Genomic DNA, 25,321 nt, shown 5'->3' with positions numbered 1-25,321 from the left:
CTCCTGCAATCATTGATAGCCCAGTTTGGAAAATGTAGGCATCAGTTGGTACTTCTAGCTGGTGAGTGGCCTGAAGTCCACATCTCCCTCCAGGTTTGATTCTGTCTCCTTGGCCTCCATTTAATGCTCCTATGACTGAGGAACCCAAGCAAGTGGAACAACCAAACATACACCCTGACACTCCTCGGTACCATGTTCTGAGCCGCCAACATCCGTGTCCAAGGATGTCCTCAATCCCATTTACGCTGAGATTTAACAAAGACATTTACGCTGGTTTCTACACCAATTTTCAGGAACTTACGCCCAGCTTTTTTGCTGGGGCTCATTTACTGCAGTGGGGGTTAAAAATCAGCGGAAAATGAAGATAATTGTGGCACCAGCTATACAGGTTTCCATGGGTGGGCCAGTGTGAGACTCGGTCTCAGAGCCTCTCATGCCTGCTGTTCCTCCTCCGTTACTAAATGGGACAGTGTGTGTCCCCACTGGGAAGGCCATTGCAGGTGAGAAGCAGGAATCCAGGTACTCCAAGATTGCCAATATTTTGGTCAATTACAATGTTGGTCTCAGTAAGAAAATGCTTTCAAAACAATTTGTAAAAATTGTGAATGCCAAATTTCAGTCAGCTATTAATCTCCACCTTTCACAATTGTCCCAGCATCCACAGCCTTTGGGGAGAGCTTTTGGTCACCGACCGATATCTCCTTATGTGGTTCAGTGACACCTTTTGTTTTCTAATGCTACTGTAAAGCATCACAGGAGGTTTTGTTACTTTAAAGAATCATAGAATCTCTACAGAGCAAAAGGAGGCCATTCAGTCCAACGAGTCTGCACTGACCCTCCAGAATAGCACCTATTCCCGTAACTTCATTGGATTGGATTGGATTGGATTGGATTTGTTTATTGTCACATGTACCGAGGTACAGTGAAAAGTATTTTTCTGCAAGCAGCTCAACAGATCATTCAATACAGGGGAAGAAAAGGGAATTAAACAAAATTCAAGAAAATACATAATAGGGCAACACAAGATATACAATGTAACTACATAAGCATTGGCATCGGATGAAGCATACAGAATGTAGTGTTAATGAGGTCAATCCATAAGAGGGTCATTTAGGAGTCTGGTGACAGTGGGGAAGAAGCTGTTTTTGAGTCTGCTCGTGAGTGTTCTCAGACTTCTGTATCTCCTGCCCGATGGAAGAAGTTGGAAAAGTGAGTAAGCCGTGTGGGAGGGATCCTTGATTATGCTGCCCGCTTTCCCCAGGCAGCAGGAGGTGTAGATGGAGTCTATGGATGGGAGGCAGGTTCGTGTGATGGACCGGGTGGTATTCACGACTCTCTGAAGTTCCTTGCGGTCCTGGGCCGAGCAGTTGCCATACCAGGCTGTGATGCAGCCCGATAGGATGCTTTCTATGGTGCATCTGTAATAGTTGGTAAGGGTTAATGTGGACATGCCGAATTTCCTTAGTTTCCTGAGGAAATATAGGCGCTCTTGTGCTTTCTTGGTGATAGCGGCGATGTGAGTGGACCAGGACAAATTTTTGGTGATGGGCACCCCTAGGAATTTGAAACTGCTAACCATCTCCGCCTCGGCCCTGTTGATGCTGACAGGGGTGTGTACAGTACTTTGCTTCCTGAAGTCAATGACCAGCTCTTTAGTTTTGCTGGCATTGAGGGAGAGATTGTTCTCGTTACACCACTCCACTAGGTTCTCTATCTCCCTCCTGTATTCTGACTCGTCGTTAACTCTACCTAACCTTTGGACACTAAGGGGCAATTTACCATGGCCAATCCACCTGAGGTACAATATAAATATAACTTTTATCATTGCTATTGGTGAGAGAATTCAAAATTTCCATTACCCTTTGTGAAAGAATGTGCCTCCTGATTTCATTTCCCTTTTCTAAATTCCCACCTAGAGGAAGTAGTTTCTCTCAAAACATTGGAGATGTTTGAGAAATTCCCTGAATCGATCACATTTTAACTCCACTGAATGGAAGCCTGTGTAAGTTGTCCTCTGATTTCACCATTTATCATAGAATCATTGAATCCCTACAGCGTAGAAGGAGGCCATTCCGTCCATTGAGTCTGCACTGGCCCTTGCTCCGATAGAGCACCCCAACTAGGCCCAATCCCCCACTTCTAGCCCCGTAGCCCCACCTAACGTCGGGGCAATTTTATCACGGCCAATTCACCTAACCTGCACATCTTTAGACTGTGGGAGAAAACTGGAGCACCCGGAGGAAACCCACGGAGACACGGGGAGAACGTGCAAACTCCACAGTCACCCGAGGTCAGAATCGAACCTGGGACCTGAGTTCTGATGAAGCGGCAATACCCCTCTGTGGAAGTGATGCAAGTTAAAAGCAGCAGAAAAACTCCCTCCAAAGTTGCAACAGTTTTCTCATTAAAATTGCAGAAATATCATTCACGTTTTAATTGCACTTTAAAAAGGGCTAGCACTGTCTTGTTCGTTTGAATGGCAGCCTTTTCTAATGTACTTATTTGATGTTTAGCTCACTTGGTTGGACAGCTGGGGCGGGATTCTCCCCTACCCGGCGGGGCTGGGTGTCCCGGCGTAGCGAAGTGGCGCCAACGACTCCGGCGTCGGGCCTCCCCAAAGGTACGGAATTCTCCGCACAGAAACAATCAATGGTTCTGTTTTCTATATAAAACAAATTAAATATTTTCTTTGGCGAATTCGCTGTCCACTGCAGCAGCTTGGCACACAAAACATTTCAGTCACACAAAATCACCTCCCCCTGTTTTACATTTTCAGACAAATTACAGTCGGCAGCATAATCGAAGGCACCTCCCACCCGGGTTATTCTCTCCTCCAACCTCTTCCATCGGGTGGAAGATACAAAAGTCTGAGAACACCCACCAACAGATTCAAAAACAGCTTCTTCCCCGCTGTTACCAAACTCCTGATTGGCCCTCATATGGACTGAACTGATTTTCTACACACCTTCTCTACAGCTGCAGCACTATATTCCATATGCTGCACCTAATGTCTATGTTTAAGTATTTACATTGTATGTCCAATGTTTTTCATGTATGGAGCGGTCTGCTTGGACTGGAGTGCAATATTTTACACTGTACCTCGGTACTCGTAACAATAAATCCAAATCTAATCTAATCACAGAAAGTGCAGCATTGCCTCACCAAAGTACTGTGTGTCTGGAGCTGTGTTTCAGAACTTTCCACAAGAATTTGAGAGACCGAGAAATGAAGATAACCTGGGAGAGCATGGCTGTTTTCCCACAACAGTTTCACCCACAGCCAATGACCACCTTACTGTCCATGGCCATGGATTTCCCAGCACAGCCAAACATTCCTGCACTGTTCCATTATGGACCAGCTGAGTTCAGCAAAAATTTCAAAAAGAAAATTGTTCATGTTGAATGTGAAACAGATTTGAATGTTAACTCTGGGTGAGATCCTCTAGCCTCCCTGCGATGCAGTGGGAGTTGCCTTCAAGTCCCACCGCTGTCAATGGAATTTCCCATGGAATCCACCCCACGCCCCCCGGGAAACCCGAAGCAGGGGTGGGACTAGAATTTCCCGCCAGCCTAAACGGCTGGGAGATTTCACCTTTTGCTTCTCTCTCCACAGGTTCTGACAGACCCGTTCAGTTTTGCCATCATCATTTCACTTTATTTTGTGTATTCAGAATGATTTTTATAAAGTGCTCAAGTTTTGTTTTAACTTGTGAAATATTTCCGCCTTTCAGGGTTTCTACCTGCTTGCTTTCGTCTGGCTGGATGTACAACACTGTGCACTGATAAAGTGCCCAGCTCACTCCATTCCCTTTAATGCTTATACAACTATTGAGGTGGTATTTGTTGGAGCTGTTCATGTTTTTTTCCTGTCACCTTTGATCATCAAATGCAAAAATAATGAACTTGTTTTTATATAGAACCTTTCACATCCTCAAAATGTCCCAAAGTGATTCACAGATTCACAGAATTGTTACGGTTCAGGAGGAGGCCATTTGGTCCATCGTGTCCGCACCTGCTCTCCAAACAAACATCATGATTTAGTGCCATTCCCCTCCCTTTGCCCCGCACCCTAACAGCACAGTGGTTAGCACAGGTGCTTCACAGCTCCAGGGACCCAGGTTCGATTCCCGGCTTGGGTCACTGTCTGTGCGGAGTCTGCACGTTCTCCCTGTGTCTACATGGGTTTCCTCCGGGTGCTCCGGTTTCCTCCCACAAGTCCCGAAGGACTTGCTTGTTAGGTGAATTGGCCATTCTGAATTCTCCCTCAGTGTACCCGAACAGGTGCCGGAGCGTGGCGACTAGGGGATTTTCAGAGTAACCTCATTGCAGAGAAAGGACTCTGCTGCTCATCTTCCAACAGTTGCACGGAGCCCACCTGAACAGGCAGATGGAACCTCATTTTAATGTCTCACTAGAAGTATGATACCACAGAAAGTGCAGCATTGCCTCACCAAAGCACTGTGCAAATGTGTTTTATATTATTATTATTAGTCTAGAGTTGGGTGTTACTGGAGTGGGGTTTGCGAGCCCACAGACTTCTAACTCCGAGCCAAGGGCCCTGCTGACCAAGTCCAACTGACATTTCAGCCAAGCCAGAACTTCCAATGTTCCGCAGTGGTACAGAGAAGAAAAACAGGCCTGATCCGCAATATTAACAGATTGAGTAACAAGAGCTGGAAGAAACAGTGAAGGAAGGGACCGAGAAGGACATCAGATATTAATTAGAAAATCTCAATTATTACATCAAGGTATCTCAGCATACACTGAACAAAAGGCAATTTGGTATATATTATATATATTAGAATTTCTTCATTTAAAAGATGGGGACGTGGAATTATCTTTAAGTTATATCTTTAGGAGATCTTAAATTAAAGAGAGAAATAGACAATATAATGAAAATAAGTATTTATATTCTGGATGGACAAGCCAAAATGGGCCAATTGACTATCCGCGCATGAAATCATCACGTCACTCTGGTCAACAAGGATGTCTTGTGGTGTAATGGGTAGCATCCATGCCTCTCCAAGCCAGGAGTTCCGGGTTCGATTCCTAACCCAGGTACTTGTGGCCAGTGAAGCTGGGTTCATAATGCAGCCAAACAGGTTCGGGGCATCAATCAACCTGCAAATCTTTCCAACACACACCAGTGGCAGCAGGTGGTGAGAGTGGGTGGTGGGGGGGGATTCCTGGTCAGCCATTTGATGGAAACTCCCCGAGTGATTGCGAAACACGCCACCCCTCTGGATAATGCTGTGGACGACATGTTTCCCAATAGAAAGTGCCCACGTGGGTGGTGAACCAATGTGTTTAACTGCACTGTATTAACTTATTGGGACAGAACTTTGCTGCTAACCTTTCATCTGGAAAGAAAGCAGGGAGAGAATCTTCCCGTAATATTAATGAAATCGACTGTCAGAGAACACGACATGTAGAGTGGGAGGAAATGCCAAGTGGCTGGGATAAAATTGTGGCAAGTAATGTAAATATTTAGAGACGGTGAATGATTAAATAAGTTTAATTTATGGAAAGTGAGTATTCAATTTATGGTACAAGTAGGGAAAATTGTGCCCCTTAGTGGTTTTGTGAGTAAATGCAGCCAATGCACTGGACCGTCAACCCTTGTTATTCTCTGATCTGTGTTGAGTTGCTAAGTACCTCCAGGGCGTCAGTAGCATTGATACAATTGGCTTCAGTGTTTTAAGATTAGGGATGGAGAGAGAGTAAATCAGCACGGGTTGGTGCTCCTGATTGCTACCCAGTGACCCCCTCCTTAAGTGTCGTTGCTAAGTCAGGAACAGGATGAGGTCTGAAGAAATGCTACATGGACTTGAAATGTTAACTCTTCTTTCACTGGCCACAGATGCTGCCAGGCCTGTTGAGTTTATCCAGCATTTTCTGCTCTGATTTCCAGCATCCGCAGTATTTTTCTTTCATTCAGGATGAGGTTTTACTCTGAATTCCCAGCCGAATAGCTTGCTCAAATCAGCACATAAAAGGTACCAGAGAACGGCCACAGCCACATCGCAGTATGAATCAACTCAGAACTGACACATGGGGGTTGCCACAGATCATCTGCTCTGACTTGCAAGATCTACCATCATCCAGCAAATTTGTGCAGAGACTAGAGTTCTGGAAAATATACCCAATGTAGATTTGGAGTAAAACACATAATACTTCAACATACATCATGCAGTCACAATGTCCTCCTGTCCGAGACACAGAGCAGAAACCAAAAAGCACTAGGTCTAGAACTAATGGCAAAAAGAGTTAACATCCTCGTTACTACTCAGTTGATGGTGTAAGAGATATCTGACAGATGTGGCACATTTCCTGTTTCTGAATAGAGTTGTGATGACAGCTGGCTCACACCGCCACTAGCTGTTGCATTTTTAATAAATTCTTTCTTGGAATGTAGCCATTTGTTGCCCATTCTTAACTGCCCTTGAAGTGAGTGGCTTGCTCGACCATGTCAGAGGGCATGTCAGAGTCAACCCCATTGCTGCGGGTGTGGAGTCGCCAGTTTCATAGCCACCATTACTGAGAGCAGCTTTCAATCCCAAATCCCTGATTGGAATTCTCACAGCTTGGGGTGGTGGGATTGCAACCCGCGTTCCCCGGTGGATTGACCCTCTGTATGGCTTGCCAGCCCAGGGGCATTACCATCTCCCCTATACTCAAGCTGCTGCAGGAACTCAGGTGAACTTTAGAAACAGGTGTTGCAATGATGGCAAGGCAGTAAGATGTTCAACTAGCCCTGTGAGCCCTCCCACCTCTGGAACTGCGCTGGGGGGGGGGGGGGGGGGGGGGGGTGGAGAGAGAGAGATGGCAAGCAATTGACAGAGGACTAGGAAACCCATCAACGAAGGGAAAAATGCACCCCTCCTCCCCAGTCGTGAAACGTGTACAAGGAGAGGTCGTTCAAATAACCCTGTTGGCATATGGACGATAAGGGAATAGTGTAGACTGTAAAGGGACTTTAGAGGGGTTTCACAGGACGGCGCAACATCGAGGGCCTGTACTGCGCTGTAATGTTCTATGTTCACCCATCTGCATCTCAGAAATTAACCACACTGCTCCGGTTGTGTCCAAGTTCTTCAAATCATCATATGCAAACATTCGATTACCTTCGCCCCAGAATCAATTGCAAACCGCTATTTAACTTGGATTTTTAAAAAAAAACAATTATTTGCTCGTTACATATCCACACAGACACACACCAAGATCACGATTGAAGTCAAAACCTCTATAGTCTAGTCAAACCAGAAAGTTGCAAGGTCTCAAAACACTGGTCAGGAAGCTGATATCTGAGTGCTGAAATTAGACCCTGGATAACACACAGCGCCGCAAATGCACAGCAAATTCAGCCTCACTAGACTCTTCATTACTCTGCCTCGTTACCAGCACAGGCTAACGGTATTGTCTTGTCAAACCACTTTCCCCAAACACACCGACACTGATCAGCAACAATTGTGGCTCAGCGGAGCGTAAGTATTGCTTGCAGAGAAACAAGGGGGAATAGATGGGAAATGTTCTGAACCGTTAACATTCTCGCTTAACAACAGTCTGCTTTTATATATCAATTATTGGTTCAATTTCGACTGCAGCCCCGGGAACCATGAGCGATTTCGTAGCTGGTAATATTTTATGTTTAAATGGAAAAACGATCACAACGTTGCACTTACCAGACCAGTCATTCAACAATAAATCCCCTTTGTGGATCTTGTAAACACTGAGCAAAACCCCCGGTGCAACGTGCAAGTGAATCCAAAGGGTATCATCGCCCTGCTGGAATATTAAAGACAGTGTCGGTGCACTAGGGTGTTTCCTATTACAGGAGGCAGGGTAATGAGAGCTCGCTGCTGGTTTCGTCAGCACATTGCCACACCCACAGTGAGAGAGTTCCAGTCCAGTCTCTTCCAGCACTTAAGCTGACCGCTTGATGACTATATTGTGCATGAATCTTATTCTTCGACTTAGCCTTATACTCTAACCCATCTAGAAACACCCCCCCCCCCCCATAAATAAATTAGCGGCAGCTTTATTTCACAGTTACTTCATTGCAGTGTTAATGTAAGCCTATTTGTGACAATAATGAAGATTATTATAATAATAAATAAACTTTATTAGTGTCACAAGAAGGCTTACACTAACGCTGCAATGAAGTTACTGTGAAAAGCCCCTAGTCGCCACATTCCAGCGCCAGTTCGGGTACACAGAGGGAGAATTCAGAATGTCCAATTCACCTAACAAGCACGTCTTTCGGGACTTGTGGGAATAACCGGATAACCCGGAGGAAACCCACGCAGACACAGGGAGAGCATGCAGACTCCACACAGTCAGTGACCCAAGCCGGGAATCATCGAACCCGGGTCGCTGGTACTGTGAAGCAACAGTGCTAACCACGGTGCTACCGTGCCGCCTACTGTCCCACAGTTCAAAATATTTTCCATCTCTAAGGAACAACTTTTACGTGTCCACAATAATATAAAAAGCACAGTACCGCGGATGCTGGAATCTGAAACAAAGACAGAAAATACTGGACAAACTCAGTAGGTCTGGCAGCATCTGTGGAGAGAGAAGGGAGCTAATGGTTCGAGTCTGAATGGCTCTTTGTCAAAGCCTTTTATTTGTCAGCTGGTGTGGAAGAGGACGAGTGTTTAAATGAGAGGAGCAAGGGCTGCTCGGCAAGTCACCAAGTTTATTGGCTATAACTGGACATAGCTCCCAGCATAGGGGACAAATGCCAAATTACTGCCGCTCTACAGTGAATGGTACCTCCACCTTTCCCAGGCTGAACGACAAAGATGTCAGCATCACTGGACAATTTAAGGATTTTTAGTCTGGCCTTTCTGGCCAAATAAAACAAGAGGACCCAGATTTAAAATAATTAGCAAAGGAGGGTAAAAATGATGTCAGGGGCGCAGCACGGTGGCCTAGTGGTTAGCACAACCGCCTCACGGCGCTGAGGTCCTAGGTTCGATCCCGGCTCTGGGTCACTGTCCGTGTGGAGTTTGCACATTCTCCCCGTGTCTGCGTGGGTTTCGCCCCTACAACCCAAAACTGTGCAGAGTAGGTGGATTGGCCACGCTAAATTGCCCCTTAATTGGAAAAAATAATTGGGTAACCTAAATTTATTTTTTTTAAATGATGTCAGGGTAAAATAAATTCGTCCAGATGATGGTTCGAGGCTGGTTTAGCTCAGTTGGCTGGGCAGCTGGGTGGTGATGCTGAACGAGGCCAGCAATGTGGGTTCAATGTCCGTACCGGCTGAGGTTATTCATGAAGGCCCCCCGCCTTCTCAACCTTGCCCCTCGTCTGAGGTGTGGTGACCCTCAGGTTAAATCACCACCAGTCAGCTCTCCCCCCTCAAAGGGGAAAGTAGCCTACGGTCATCTGGGATTATGGTGACTTTACCTTTACCTTGTTGGAGTCTGGAACACACTTCCTGAGAGGGTGGTAGAGGCAGGTTTGATGGAGGAATTCAAAAGGAAATTGGATTGCTATCTGAAAGAGGTCAAGTACAGGGTTGCAGGGCTAAGGCAGGGGAGTGGGATGAGATAGAATGTTCATTCAGGGAGCCAGTACAGACTTGATGGGTCAAATGGCCTCCTTTTGCACTGTTAAGGCTCTGTGATTCTGCGAATAAGAACAGGCAGCATTAAAACAGCTGATAGGTCCTCTCCCATCCATAACAGAGCGTTGTCAACGGCAACATCCACTTAGCAACAGATTAATCCCTGTCTGCTGATTTTCTTGAAACTCCAATGAAACAATTAAAAATTCCCTGTTCTTGGTTTGTGGAACTTTTCATAATTTACTGAATAATTTTCTGAAGACAGGGGTTGAGGGGAGGAAGAGAGGAAGGAAGCGGGACCGGAATGGAGGGAGAAAACACTGGGACAGAAGCTGGGCTGCGGCAGATCAGAAAGCAGGAGAGGGAAGGGAAAGAGGGCATTGCTGGGGGTGCATTCAGAACAGCAGGGTGGAAGAATTGAGGTGTAGAACATTCTGGATAGGAAAACACAGCCTGAAGTGGGATGGGAATGTTATCTGTGAAGATGGACTTTATTGAGGTAGAGTTGGTGTCATTTTGGAGGGTTGGGAGAGGTGAAGCATTGGCTGCCAGCAGATGATTTGGAACAGGATGGGCAGTAAGTACAGTGGGATAAACGAGATTTAGATATCTTGCTCTTCTTAAAAGGACTGGAATTCCTATGGCACCATTTATGCCAGAGAAAAGTCTTGCTTATTCAGGTGTGTAGGATCAAGATATTGCTTCGTGGTTACTGGGGTGGGATGTGGGTAAGGACCTGAAACCTCCTACATCATGTAGGTTGGGCGGGATTGAGGTCTGATATATTCTTCAGTGAAAAGGGCCATGACACAATCAGAGAGAGTGGGTAGAGAAAATGTCACCAACAAGGAGATTAGGGGCAGCACGGTGCCACAGTGGTTAGCACTGCTGTCTCAAAGTGCCAGTTTGATTCCGATTCCGATTGCGACCTTGGGTGACTGTCTGTGTGGAGTTTGTACATTCTCCCCTATGCCTGCGTACGTTTCCTCCGGGTGCTCCAAAAATGTGGCGGTTAGGTGGATTGGCCATGTTGGCTGCCTCTTAGTGTTCAAAAGGTTAGGTGGGGTTACTGAGATGGGATGGGGGGGGGTGTGGACCTAGGGAGGATGCTCTTTCACAGGTTCGGTGCAGACTCGATGGGCTGAATGACCTCTTTCTGCACTTTAGTGTCTCTATGTGTTGAGGAAGGGGAGTGGGGTAGAGGAGATTGTGGGCCAAAGCATTGCTCAGTAGGGGCTGGGGGAGATGGAGGGAGGTGAAGGCCACAGTGTTCCTAGGTAGAGGAGAGTATTTTCACCGGTGAATGAAGACTAATTCCTGTATGTTTGCTTGGCACCTGCCTTGTCTCTATTTCAACTAGCCACAGATATTTCGCTTACGGCAGCACCTACAGGTGGAACATCATTTAGCACATTGATACCATTCAACAGTTTCAACATATTTCAGTATGGTGTGCTTTGACTGTAGATTTATTGACTGCTGTTCATTTATCTGTTGTGCCTTAAATAGCCTGTTGACTTGTAGCCTGAGTCTTGGTCTGATTATGTGTATATTTAATTTGCACACTGGCGAGATCCAGCACATTCCAGTGTGCCAGTGCACACTGAGAAAGATTTTCCATCTGATCTCCGAATCTGGATGTTATTTATCTAGATATTGGTAAATTAATGTATAACGGACATACATTCCACAGACAGCAGTAGTCAGTGGCACTGAACTTGAGTAAAATAGCATGCAATGGCTGACATAGAATTCAACACCATCCCAATATATCAACATGGCAGCTATTGTTATTCATATTGAAAGAAAAGTACAAACTGTGTAATAAAAGTAAGCAGCTCTATGTAGAAATATCTGAGGATGTTTTACAAGATGTATAGCTATATAAAATGCACGTTGTTGTCGAGAAGAAGGCATTATACGTGATAGAACCATTGATAACATAGAACATAGAACAAACAGTACAGAAGGAGGGCATTCGGCCCATCGAGTCAGCACTGACCCACTTAAGCCCTCACTTCCACCCTATCCCCATACCCCAATAACCCCTCCTAACCTTTTTGGACACTAAGGCCAATCTAGCATGGCCAATCCACCTAACCTGCACGTCTTTGGACTGTGGGAGGAAACCGGAGCACCCGTAGGAAACCCACGCAGACATGGGGAGAACGTGCAGACTCCGCACAGACAGTGACCCAGCGGGGAATCGAACCTGGGACCCTGGAGCTGTGAAGCCACAGTGCTATCCACTTGTGCTACCGCGCTGCCCGATAACATTTCATAAATGCACATTGTTGCTGAAGAGGGGCATTATCTGGGCTGGAACCAGACACATCGGCTCGTATTCACATTCTGTGCATGAGGTGATATGAATCAACAAGCATGATATAAGATTTTGCACTGTTGAGCATTGAAGGCACCTTTTCCCCTAAGATTCAGAAGTGCTACTCCTGGCCACCCATGTAAATAAAACAGTTATATCTGCGCATTTCCTTTTTCTTCTTGAAGCTGAAAATATATATTCCAGTGTAACCACTCAAGCCATCGGCAAGGCTGCAGAGGAAAGGTTCTGGGAAAAAATCCTCCACTCCTGGGAAGTTACCCTACCTTTAATTGGCAGCAAAACTATCCCAGGATTAAGCCCAATCACAAAGGGAGGGTCCCAACTCCTTGACGATATGAGCATGTCTGTGGTATTCTGAGCATAGAGTGCATGTGACAATTATAGACATTCCCAGCAATGACAGATACAGTGTCATTGGTTTAGTGGCAAATTCAAGTCCCACCTCAAACATCCATCCCCCACTTCATCCCCCCCAAGTCCCACTCCAGGGCTTGTACACAAAAATCATGCGCGACACCCCAGTGCAGTCTTGAGGGTGTGCTGCACTGTCAGAGAGACTGCCTTTTGAGTGAGATGCTGTTCAGGTGGATGGCAAAGATCCCAAGCCATTATCCATTCTGTCCTTGGCAATATTGATCCCTCAATCCACGCCACAGAACCAGATTATTTGGTCATCATCACATTGTGAGAGTTTATTGTGCACAAATTGACTGCTGTGTTTGCTACATTACAACAGTGACTGTACTTCAAAAATGCTTCATTGGCTGTAGAGCAGATTGAGGTGTCCAGTGGTCCTGAAAAGTGCTATAGAAATGCAAGTATTACTCTTGTCTTTTTTATAATGTAGGTTGACACATTGGTGCAACTTTGGAAGAGTGCTGCAGTGTCAGATGTGCCGTTTTGTAAACAAAGCCCTGTCTGACTACACAGATGGATGGATGAGATACAATACGAAGAAGAACAAAGAAGTCCTCCCAGCACACTGGCCAAAACCTTTTCTTCAACCATCACCACCAAAACCAGATCTCTTCTTTCATTGAGACCATAAGGAACAGGGACAGAGTCATAGAGTCATAGATGTTTACAGCATGGAAACAAGCCCTTCGGCCCAGCTTGTCCATGGCGCCCAGTTTCTATCACTAAGCTAGTCCCACTTGCCCGCATTGGGCCCGTATCCATCTATACCCACCCTGCGCATGTAACTATCTGTTTTTTTAAAGGAAAAAATTGTACCCGCCTCTATCACTGCCTCTGGCAGCCCGTTCCAGATGCTCACTACCCTCTGTTTGAAAAATTTTTTCCCTCTGGTCTCTTTTGTATCTCTCTCCTCTCACCTTAAACCTGTGCCCTCTAGTTCTAGATTCCTCTACCTTTGGGAAAAGATGTTGACTATCTACCTTATCTATGCCCCTCATTATTTTATAAACCTCTATAAGATCACCCCTACGCTCCAGGGAAAAAAGTCCCAGCCTATCCAGCCTCTCCTTATAGCTCAGGCCATTAAGTCCTGGTAGCATCCCCATAAATCTCTTCTGCACTCTTTCTAGTTTAACAATATCCTTCTTATAGATATCCCCCGAGCCCCTCGAGCCTGCTCCGCCATTCAATAGGATCATGGCTGATCCGACATTCCTCGTGTCCAATTTTCTGCCCTTTCCGTGTAATCCTCGATTCCCTTACTGATCAAGAATCTATCTCCCTCAGCCTTAAATATACACAAAGACTCTGCTCGCACAGCTCTCTGTGGCAAGGAGTTCCAAAGATTCGCAACCCTCAGAGAAGAAATTCCTCCTCATCTCAGTCTTAAATTGGCAGCCGTTTATTCTGAGACTATGCCCTCTGGTCCTAGACTCTCCCACGAGGGGAAACATCCTCTCAGCATTTACCCTGTCAAACCCCTTAAGTATCCTGTATGTTTTAATCAGATCACCTCTCATTCTTCTAAATTCCAATGAGTATAGTCCCAACCTGTTTAAATTTTGTTCATAAGACAATCCCTCCATACAGGGGATCATCCCAGTGAACCTTCTCTACCAGTTCCAATGAAATATTATTTCCTTAAATAAGGAGTCCAAAACTGCTCACAGTACCCCAAATGGGTCTCACCAGCACCTTCTACAGTTACAGCGAGACTCCTCCACTCTAATACTCCAACCCCCTTGAAATAAGGTCCAACATTCCATTAGCCTTCCTGATTACCTGCTGCTAGTTTTCTGCGTTTCGTGCACAAGTGCCCCCCAAGTCCTTTGTGTTGCAGCTTTCTGCAGTTTTTCTCCATTCAAATAATACTCTGTTCTTTTCTTCTCGCTTCAAAAATGAACAACTTCAAATTTTCCCACATTATACTCCATTTGCCAACTCTTTGCCCACTTAGTTCGTATCACCGGAGATGGGCATGGACAACTGGAGGTTGCTCAATGTTTATTTTCAAAGGCAACCACATTTATTTTAGATGCAATGGTGGAGAAACAAGAACATTTTTAGAACACTGAATATGAAACAATACCTCAAAACCAACCCAAAAGATAAACCCTAGAAGAGTCCACATCTCATGGATACCGAAAGATGGAGACTGCTTTAACATCTAATTCTCTCACGCGGTCTCGGGTTGCCGGTTTTCTTTGCGTTGCTGTCAGAGATATGCCTTTCTCCCTTTATTGCAATGGCTCTGACCATTGGCTAATTGTGACTAAGAGAACAGTCAGCTGATCTGATCCAGGCTCCCGAGCTGCCAATATTGCTCTTGGGCTGGCCAATAGAATCTGCAAGAGTGCAATGCAAGCAAGAATTCAACCTCTCGTTTTAAAATCTTGCTCTATAAACAAACATGAAGACTCTGGCCAATGTTACTTTACTCAACATAATGGAGATCAGCAACTTAATGGAGTGGCAGACTCCAGGGATGAAGCTCCATCCCACCATTCAACAGAGGTTCATGCTACATGACCGAATACATTAAACTGAATATCTTCACTGTGCAAACACTACTGATATCTTAATGGTGCCCTCATAGATTTCTCTTTGTCCCACTGCTCTTCCTAAACACCTATAATGATTCACGTGCAGTGATAGGGAGGGAGGCAGGGATAAGAATTGTCCCGTGCTGCAGAGGTAATGCAGAGGTCCCCCGTGTCCTCCCTTTTCACCACACCAGCCTCCGCATTCGAAGGATCGGCCTCCGCCAGTTCCGTCAACTCCAGCATGATGCTAGCACCAAACACATCTTGCTTCATTCAACAGGGACAGTTCCCTCTGGGTTTCCCTGGTCCACTCCTCCATTACCCCCAGTGCCTCACCCTCTTCCCAAGGCACCTTCCCATGCAATCGCAGAAGGTGCAACACCTTCCCATTTACCTCCTTCCTGCTCACCATCCAAGGGCCTAAACACTTTTCAGATTAGGCAGTGCTTCACGTGCACCTCCTCCAATCTGGTCTACTGTGTTCGCTGCTCAATGCAGTCTACATTGGAGAGACAAAAAGAAGATTGGGAGAGCACTTTACAGATCACCTTTGGTCTGTCCACAAGCAGGACCCACACCTTCCTGTCACTTGCCATTTTAACACACTGTCTTCCTCTAATGGCCACATGTCTGTCCTTGGCCTTCCACAATATTCCAGTTAAGTCCAACGCAAACTGGAGGAACAGCAACTCATCTTCCGAGTTGGCATGTTACAGCCTTCTGGACTCAACACTGAGTTCACCAACTTCGGACTGTGAACTCTCTCCTCCACTTTCACCCCATTTTTATTTCTATCAATTTATTTTGTTTTCATTTCTTCCATCGATCAGTTTTCCGTTACCATAGTCCATCTATGATCATTCACCTGAGGAAGGAGCAGTGCTCCAAAAGCTAGTGATTCAAAACAAACCTGTTGGACTTTAACCCGGTGTTGTAAGACTTCTTACATTGTCTATCTGGGTGCACTCTCCCGCTCTATCCCCATAACACCTCGCATTGATCACGGCCAATCCACCTAATCTTTGGACTGTGGGAGGAAACTGGAGCACCCGGAGGAAACCCACGTAGACACGTGGAGAACGCGGAAACTCCACACAGTCACCCAAGGCAGGAATTGAATGTTTACTTTAATTTTTGTTTTGTAAGTTTGGTCCCAAAAAGGATCTTTTTTGGAAACTGAGAAAGATAAATTGTCGTTAGGGTACAGAAGGTTTCCCAATGCCCAGGAGAGTTTCTGAAACTGTAGGTATTATAATATTGAGGTGGTAGAGCCATAGTGATCTGATTCTGGCAAATATTGCTAGTTGGATTAAACACCAGATCAGCATATTTAAATGAGACATTTGGCTCATTTAAATACCCGGAGGCCGTTTTCACCCAGCACTGGGAGTCAACGGCCGTGCCTGTGAGACCCCGTCATAGCGCCATTTAGCACTGGTTTCCACAAACGTGGACCAGGTGTGACAGCACCTCGGTTGGCCTCGCAGGTTATTAGAGACCCCTGGGTGATCGGGGATAGGGAACTCCCCCGGCACCCGGGTACGTCCGCACTCCCAGCCTGGCACTGCCAGGGAGCAGGGTGGCATTGGCTGGGGTCGGGACCAAGGGGGCCTGGTTATTAGATCTCCCCAGCAGGAATGCGACTAATATATGGCCTCGGCTGGAGAAACTCCCCGAGGCCCCAAAAAAACGGCAAAGTTCCGGTGAAAGCGGGGAGAATCTCGGTGCTGCAGCTGCCGAGTAACACCCCACCAAAACCGGACTTAGAAAAGTTTCCGCTGCATTGCGCCCCATATCCTTCCTCCATAGAATTCAAAAGTGTACCCTGTAAGCAATTGAAAGTGGCACAAATGCAACTTTGGGCTGATACCAGGGTTTTCCTGCAGAACCAGCTCAGTTTTCCATTGAAACAGGCATTTTAGAGCATCCAGGAAGCAGTTAAATACAGGTGAATGATTATTCAGGCATAATAAAAATGCTATGGATGCAGGAAATTTGTGATGACCATTAGGGGCAGGATGAAAGATCATCGACCTGAAACATTAGTTCTGTTTCTCTCACCACACCTTCCCTGAGAATTGTTTCCAGCATTTTCTGTTTGTGTTGCTCAGCCCTCAACACTGGCTAAGAGGCTGGATCAGTTGGTATAATCTTTTAAAGTTTTAATGTGGTGTGGAAAAATCAATTCATTCTGTGTGTGATAATATAAGAAATAGGACTTCGTTATTTTATAAAAACAACTTTATTAAAACAAAAGAGAAGAAAACAGTATTTAAACTTTACTTCACCAACGCCAACAGATTACATCCAGTTTCTTAACCTTAAAACGCAAGTTCCCATCAAACCATATTGTGCACGAAAATGCAGCTCTTGATCCACTTACACAAACAGACATTATGAAGCACTTTTCCTCTGTTACGGACATTTGTTCAGAGTCTTCTGCTCAAGTCTGCCTCGCTGGCAACTTTCATGACTCCTTGGTCGATTCCACAGCCTTCTCTGTAACTGTTCAAACAGTATTTCCTCTCTCTCCAAGCTCCGTCCATCCCCTCAAACAAAGTTTCTCCCTCGCCGTGGCCAGACTTGAATCTATTCTTGTTATCTTGGCTGATTGCCCATTCACATTTGTACAGAAGAACAGAGCTCTGCCTTTTATATGCAACTAATCATCCATCGATGGACAAATAGGTAATCAGACTCTGTGATGGGCTGATCACTGGTCAAACAAGGTTGTCCTGAATGACAATGGATCTTGAGTGGATCATTCTGGCTGAACTGGGGCATCCTGTGTATTCCCACTAACAAGGTTGCGTCTGAATGGGACAAGGTGACTCTGGCTGTGGGTGTATCCCTCTGATTCTGCTGCTAGTAGTCTTTTCCTTCAGTCTGTTTAACATCTAAATTGCCTGCTGCACCTTGGACCCCATTTCTGGACCTTAGTTTCTAATATCTTCCCATCATGACAGTGTACTAATGGTCATTCAAACTGATGATGTGCAGTAGGGTGACAACTTCATAAACATTCCAAAGAATAGGTGATCTGAAATTTGTGGTCTCTACTCACAGCGGTCCAACTGTGCCAACAGTCAATCTTCTGACTGAGGCTGGAGTGCCAGACTTGGTGCAAATGAGTTAATGCTGTGAGATCTCTCAGGAAAGAAATTCACACGGTGTGCCCCCCAAGCAGGCTGGTCACGTGGAACGTTCGTGGACTGAATGGCCCAGTCAAAAGGGCCCGTGTGTTCGCGCACTTGAGCCAACTGAAGGCGGATGTGGCCATGTTGCAGGAGACACATCTGAAGGTGGGGGACCAGATTAGGTTGAGGAAGCGATGGGTCAGGCAGGTGTTCCATTCAGGATCGGACTTTAAAACAAGGGGGTGGGGTGGAGATCCTGGTCAATAAACGGCTGGCATTCGAGGTGGGGAAGATAGAGGCGGACCCTGGGGGCTAGATATGTTATAGAACATAGAACAGTACAGCACAGAACAGGCCCTTCGGCCCTCAATGTTGTGCCGAGCCATGATCACCCTACTCAAACCCACGTATCCACACTATACCCGTAACCCAACAACCCCCCCCCCCCCCCTTAACCTTACTTTTATTAGGACACTACGGGCAATTTAGCATGGCCAATCCACCTAACCCGCACATCTTTGGACTGTGGGAGGAAACCGGAGCACCCAGAGGAAACCCACGCACACAGGGGGAGGACATGCAGACTCCACACAGACAGTGACCCAGCCGGGAATCGAACCTGGGACCCTGGAGCTGTGAAGCATTTATGCTAACCACCATGCTACCCTGCTGCCCCAATGGTTAGTGTTATGGTTAGTGGGAAGCTGGAGGGAATGGCCGTGGTATTGGTAAATATATTTGTCCCAAACTGGGATGATGTTGAGTTTGTCAGGTGGGTGCTGGGGAAGATCCCGGACCTGGATTCACATCGACTGATTATGGGGGGAGATTTCAACACGGTCCTGGATCCGAGGCTGGATCGGTCGAGTCGCAGGTCTGGAAAGCTGTCAGCTATGGCAAAGGAGCTGCGGGGGTTCATGGAGCGCATGGGGAGGGTGGATCTGTGGAGGTTCGGGAGGCCAAGGAGTAAGGAGTTTTCACTCTACTCCCATGTACATAAGGTGTATTCCCGGATAGACTTCTTTGTGCTGGGCAAAAGTGGTGGATACTGAATATTCAGCAATTGTGGTGCCAGACCACGCTGGGTAGACCTGCAAGTTAGCAAAGGAAAGACCCAGCAATGGAGGTTAGATGTAGGGCTGCTAGCGGAGGATGAGGTGTGCGAGTGGGTGAGGGAGGCTATTCGGGGATTCATAAGGATCAATGACACAGTGTGATCTCGGCAGGGCTGGTGTGGGAGGCACTAAAGGCGGTTATTAGGGGGGAACTCATTTCAATTCGGGCCCATAAGGAGAAGGCTGAACGGGCGGACAGGCTGATAGGCGAAATTTTGCAGATGGACAGGAGGCATGCTTCTGAAGGAGTGTCAGGGACTACAACTGGAATTTGGCCTCCTGTCCACAGGTAAGGCGGAGGGACAGCTGTGGACGGTTAATGACGCGGTCTATGAATATGGGGAAAAAGCCAGCAGGATGCTGGCGCATCAGCTGAGGAAACAGGAGGCAGCGAGAGAGATTGGGAGAGTAAAGGATACAGGGGGAACATGGTGGTGGATCCGGCGGGGGTGAACAATGTGTTTCGGGAATTTTACAGTAGATTATATAAATCGGAACCCCCAGCCGGGGAGGAAGGCATGAAGCAATTCTTGGTGGGGCTGGAGTTCCCGAGGATAGATGAAGAGTTGGTGGAAGGCTTGGGAGCCCAAATTGGGCTTGGGGAAGTTATAGATGGGTTGGGGGCGACGCAATCGGGTAAGGCCCCAGGACCTGATGGATATCCAGTTGAGTTCTATCAAAAGTTTTCCAGGTTGCTGGGGCCGCTCTTGGTGAAGGCTTTTAATGAGTCTAAGGAGTTGGGAGTGTTCCCCCCAATGTTACTGCAGGCATCTATTTCCCTTATTTTGAAGCCGGATAAGGATCCGGAGAGTTGTGGGTCACTTAGGCCGATCCCCCTTTTAAATGTGGATGCAAAATTGCTGGCAAAGATCTTGGCCACCCGCATAGAGGATTGTGTCCCGGGGGTAATAGGGGAGGACCAGACAGGATTTGTGAAGGGACGTCACCTGACGTCCAATACTAAATGGCTCCTATACGTGATAATGACGCCAGCGGAAGGGCATGACGTTGAGGTGATGGTGGCCATGGATGCAGAAAAAGCCTTTGATCGGGTAGAATGAAAATACCTATGGGATGTCCTGGGAAGGTTTGGGTTCGGGCAGGAATTCGTGAACTGGGTCCGGCTGCTTTATCAGACACGGGTGGCGAATGTAAGGACCAACCGGGTTTGGTCAGAGTATTTTAGTCTATGCACGGGGACAAGGCAGGGGTGTCCACTCTCCCCACTACTGTTTGCCCTGGCAATAGAGTCTTTGGCAATGGCGCTTCAGTCTTCGAACATTTGGCGGGGGATAGTGAGGCGGGGTGTGGAGCAAAGGGAATTGCTCTATGCGGACAATTTGCTTCTTTCCATAACAGGTCCGTTGGGGGGAATTTGGAGGATTTTGGTCGGTTCGCAGGTTACAAATTAAACATGAGCAAGAGCGAGGTCTTCGCGATCCAGGCAAGGGGTCAGGAGAGGAGACTGAGGGTGATGCGTTTGAAGTGGTGGGAAGGACTTTTAGGTACCTGGGGATTCAGGTGGCAAGGGACTGGGGTCAGCTCCATAAGTTAAATTTGGGCAGGGCGATCGAGCAAATGAAAGGGGACATCCACAGGTGGGACGTGCTCCCACTGTCATTGGCGGAGAGGGTACAGACTGTGAAGATGACAGTCCTCCCGAGATTGCTGTTTGTGTTTCAGTGTCTTCCAATTTTCATCCCGAAGGCATTTTTCAGAACAATGAATGCGGCGATCTTGGGTTTTATATGGGCTGGGAAGGCCCCGAGGATGAAAAAGGTCTTTCTGGAATGGGGGTGCGGGGAGGGAGCTTGGCCCTTCCGAGCTTTATTAATTATTATTGGACGGCTAATATATCGATGGTTAGGAAGTGGGTAGTGGGGGAGGGGTTAGTGTGGAAGTGAGTGGTGGTGGCATCGTGTCAGGGCACGAGTCTGGAGGCTCTGTTAACGGCACCTCTGCCGTTCTCACCGGCTCGGTACTCCACAAGCCCAGTGGTAGTGGCAGTCCTGAGGGTGTTGGGGCAACGGAGGCAGCACATGAGACTGGAGGGGGCATTGGTGTGGTCACCGAAATGTGATAATCACCGGTTTGCTCCGGGGGGCTGGATGGGGGCTTTAGTAGGAGGCAGCGGGCAGGGATTGAGAGATTTGGGAATCTCTTCATTGAGGAGGGTTTCCTGAGCCAGGAGGAGCTAGAGGAGGAGTTTGAGTTGCTGGGTGAGAACGGATTTCAGTACCTGTAGGTATGGGACATTGTCCGTAGGCAGGTTCCAAGCTTCCCTTGCCTCCCTCTAAGGGGACTGCAGGATAAGGTGATGTCAAAAACAGAGGTTGGGGAGGGGAGGGTCTCGGAAATATAAACGGAATTGATGGAGTAGGAAGGGGTCCCAATTGGGGAGGTGAAGGGGAAGTAGGAGGACGAGTTGGGAGGGAGGTTGGAAGTCAGGCTATGGGAGAAGGCCCTGAGGAGAGTCAATTCATCCTCGTTGTGTGCCAGGCTTATCCTGATCCAGTTCAAGGTGGTCCACAGGGCTCATATGACTGTGGCCTGGATGAGTAGGTTTTTCGAGGAGGTGGAGGACAGATGTGGGTGGTGTGGGGGAAGCCAGACCAATCACATTCACATGTTTTGGGCATGTCTGAAGCTGAGGGGATTTTGGCTGGGATTCTCAGATGCCATGTCAGAGGTCCTGGAAGGGAGGGTTACTCCGAGTCCAGGGATGGCAATATTTGGAGTGTGTGGGGGGGGGGGGGAGGCCGACGTGTTGGCCTTTGCCCCCCTGGTGGCCCGGTGACGGATTTTGCTGGGAGGGAGGGACTCAGAGCCTCCAATGTCAGGAGTGTGGGTTAGTGACATGGCAGGGTTTCTCAGGCTGGAAAAGATTAAGTTCGCCTTAAGGGGTTCAATTCAGGGGTTCATTTGGAGGTGGCAGCCGTTCATCAACTTCTTTAGTGAAAACTGCCTGTCAGCAGAAGAGGGGGGGAGGCATGGCAGTAAAGAATATGGGTAGGGAATCTAATATATGGGTAGTCAGGAGGTAGGGCAGGGGGGAAGTTGGCTATGTTACTGTCAGGTTGTTGCGTGTGTCGGACCGCTCGGATGTTGAGAGTGTTAAAATGTTAAAACTCTAAATGCTACAATAAAATGTTTTCTAAAAAAAAAGGAAAGAAATTTGCGGTAAAATCTACAGTTTCCACATGTGATTCACCCCTAGAAAGTGCAATTTTCTGCAAACAGTACTGCAACCAGTAAGCAGGCTGTTTTCTGAATAGATATGTGTGATGACAAATCAATTGCCCAAAAGTAACAGCAAATACATCAAAGACTTGCTCTGGTCCCATGTCGAAGAATCATTCATTTGTGGAACCACTCTATTTTTGGATCATGAGATTGGACGCATCGCAAATGATGCCCTGAAGCATCTCGTTGACCAGACAGTAATTGAAAATGTTAAAGCAGTTTCTATTCACTGTGGTATTCATGAGTTTTGGCACCATTTACAGCATCAGTTTTAGTCTGTAGCTTCAGGGTTAGACCTGGATCCTATCTTGTGGATAGCTGTATTGTTCCTTATTGTGCAGAGGGGCAATGCTGGTCAATTTGCGTTATAAATAATCTATCATGGGATGTGGGTGATGGGCCGCACGGTGGTGCAGTGGCTAGCACTGCTGCCACACGGCACCGAGGTCCCAGGTTCGATCCCGGCTCTGGGTCACTGTCCTTGTGGAGTTTGCACATTCTCCCCGTGTTTGCAAAGATGTGCAGGGTAGGTGGATTGGCCACGCCAAATTGCTGCTGAACTGGGAAAAAAATGAATTGGATACTCTAAATTTAAAAAGAAAATGGGATGTGGGTGTTGCTGGATAAAAATAAAACAAAAGAACAAAGAACAAAGAAAATTACAGCACACGAACAGGCCCTTCGGCCCTCCCAGCCTGCGCCGATCCAGATCCTTTATCTAAACCTGTCGCCTATTTTCCAAGGATCTACTTCCCTCTGTTCCCCGCCCGTTCATATATCTGTCTAGATGCGTCTTAAATTATGCTATCGTGCCCGCTTCTACCACCTCCGCTGGCAAAGCGTTCCAGGCACCCACCACCCTCTGCGTAAAAAACTTTCCATGCACATCTCACTTAAACTTTCCCCCTCTCACCTTGAAATCGTGACCCCTTGTAATTGACACCCCCACTCTTGGGAAAAGCTAGTTGCTATCCACCCTGTCCATACATCTCATAATTTTGTAGACCTCAATCAGGTCCCCCCTCAACCTCCGTCTTTCCAACGAAAACAATCCTAATCTACTCAACCATTCTTCATAACTAGCACCCTCCATACCAGGCAACATCCTGGTGAACCTCCTCTGTACCTTCTCTAAAGCATCCACATCCTTCTGGTAATGTGGCGACCAGAACTGCACGCAGTATTCCAAATGTGGCCTAATCAAAATCCTATACAACTGTAACATGACCTGCCGACTCTTGTACTCAATAGAGTCGGCAGGTCATGTTACAGTTGTATAGGACTTTGGTTAGGCCACATTTGGAATACTGCATGCAGTTCTGGTAGCCACATTATCAGAAGGATGTGGATGCCTTAGAGAGGGTGCAAAGGATAGGCCAACATTTGTTGCCCATCCCTATTTGCCTTTGAGGTGGCGGTTTGCCATATTCTTCAACTGCTGCAGCTTTGCTAACGAGGTTATTTCAGAGGGCAATTAAGAGTCGGTATGTAGACCAGGTGAGGTAAAGACAGCAGACTTCCTTCCCTCAGGTTTTGAGTGAATCTCCAGTAGTTTCATGGTCACTATTACTGAGATTAGCTTTCAATTTCAGATTTGTACAATCAAACTAATTTAAATTTGTCATAGTAGGGAGGAATTGGGAACTTGGGTCCAGAAATTAGGTCCAAGATGTAGCAGGCAATTTAGGGGTTAAACAGACTGCAAGCAGCAGAATCAGAGGGATACACCCGCTCACAGTCTGAGTGACCTGGTCCCATTCAGACTTAACCTCGTTTGTGGGAATGCATAGGATGTCCCGGTTCAGCCAGGATGATCCACTCAAGATCCATTGTCATTCGGGACAACCTTGTTTGACAAGCCAGCAGCCCATCAATGAGTCTGATAACCTATTGGTCTGTCAATGGAAGGTTAGTTGCATATGAATGGCATAGCTCGGTTTCTTTGCATAACCAGGAGTGGGCTATCAGCCCAGATAGCGAGAATAGATTCAGGTCTGGCCAGTTCAGGGGAGAACCGTTGTTTGAGGGGGTGGGTAGAGCTCAGTGAGAAAGAAAAACTGGAAATGCTGTTTTGAACAGTTACAAAGAGAAGGCTGTTGAAACCAGGCATAGAAGTTATGAAAGTTGCCACCAAAGAAAATTTGGTAAAGGATTTGGGGCAGCATGGTAGCATTGTGGATAGCACAATTGCTTCACAGCTCCAGGGTCCCTGGTTTGATTCCGGCTTGGGTCACTGTCTGTGCGGAGTCTGCACATCCACCCCATGTGTGCGCGGGTTTCCTCCGGGTGCTCCGGTTTCCTCCCACAGTCCAAAGATGTGCAGGTTAGGTGGATTGGCCATGATAAATTGCCCTTAGTGTCCAAAATTGCCCTTAGTGTTGGTGGGGTTACTGGGTTATGGGGATAGGGTGGAGGTGTTGACCTTGGGTAGGGTGCTCTTTCCAAGAGCCGGTGCAGACTCGATGGGCCGAATGGCCTCCTTCTGCACTGTAAAGTCTATGATTTTATTTTAATTCTGAACCAATGTCCCTAACAGAAGAAAAATTGCTTTAAAAATGCAAGTATTGCATTTGTATGTCTGTGATAATGAAACCAGAGTTGCATGTTCATGTACAGTGTTGTGTAATGGGAACTCATGTGTTAAGGATAAGAAACTGCATGTAATCTGTTATTGTTAGAGCTGAAGTAAAAGTTTAAATATTGTTTTCATTAATTTTGTTTTAATAAAGTTTGTTTATAAAATAGCCAAACCCTATTTCTTAAATACCACTCCTGGAATAAATTGATCTTTCCGCATTGTCTTAAAACGAAAAAAAGTTACGTCAGCCATTGTTGAGGGCTGATCAGGCATACGTAACAAATTTCATCAACTGCTCTGGTGGCATTCGAACCCATCTCCCCAAAGCATTAGCTTGGGCTTCTGGATTACCACTATGCCACCATCTCTGG

At 46.8% G+C, this 25,321-nt stretch overlaps 1 protein-coding gene across 2 annotated transcripts in view; it reads right to left on the bottom strand.

Moving 5' to 3' along the window:
• The window catches only part of LOC119963477 (chondroitin sulfate N-acetylgalactosaminyltransferase 1-like), a 232,650-nt gene that overhangs the window by 194,634 nt on the left and 12,695 nt on the right, over window positions 1-25,321 (bottom strand). Inside the window, exon 1 of one of the 2 annotated variants that reach the window (XM_038792648.1) lies at window positions 7,682-7,821. The exons of the other annotated variant lie outside the window; for it this stretch is intronic. The gene's annotated coding sequence lies outside the window, so the exon portion shown is untranslated. Of the gene's footprint in view, window positions 1-7,681; window positions 7,822-25,321 lie in introns of those variants that run through there. 2 annotated transcript variants of the gene reach the window in all.

This window comes from Scyliorhinus canicula, chromosome 3 (assembly GCF_902713615.1).
Source record: "Scyliorhinus canicula chromosome 3, sScyCan1.1, whole genome shotgun sequence".
Classification (NCBI taxonomy): domain Eukaryota; kingdom Metazoa; phylum Chordata; class Chondrichthyes; order Carcharhiniformes; family Scyliorhinidae; genus Scyliorhinus; species Scyliorhinus canicula.
The sequence above is the reverse complement of the archived record's forward strand: the minus strand, read 5'-3'. Positions and strand labels throughout refer to the sequence as shown.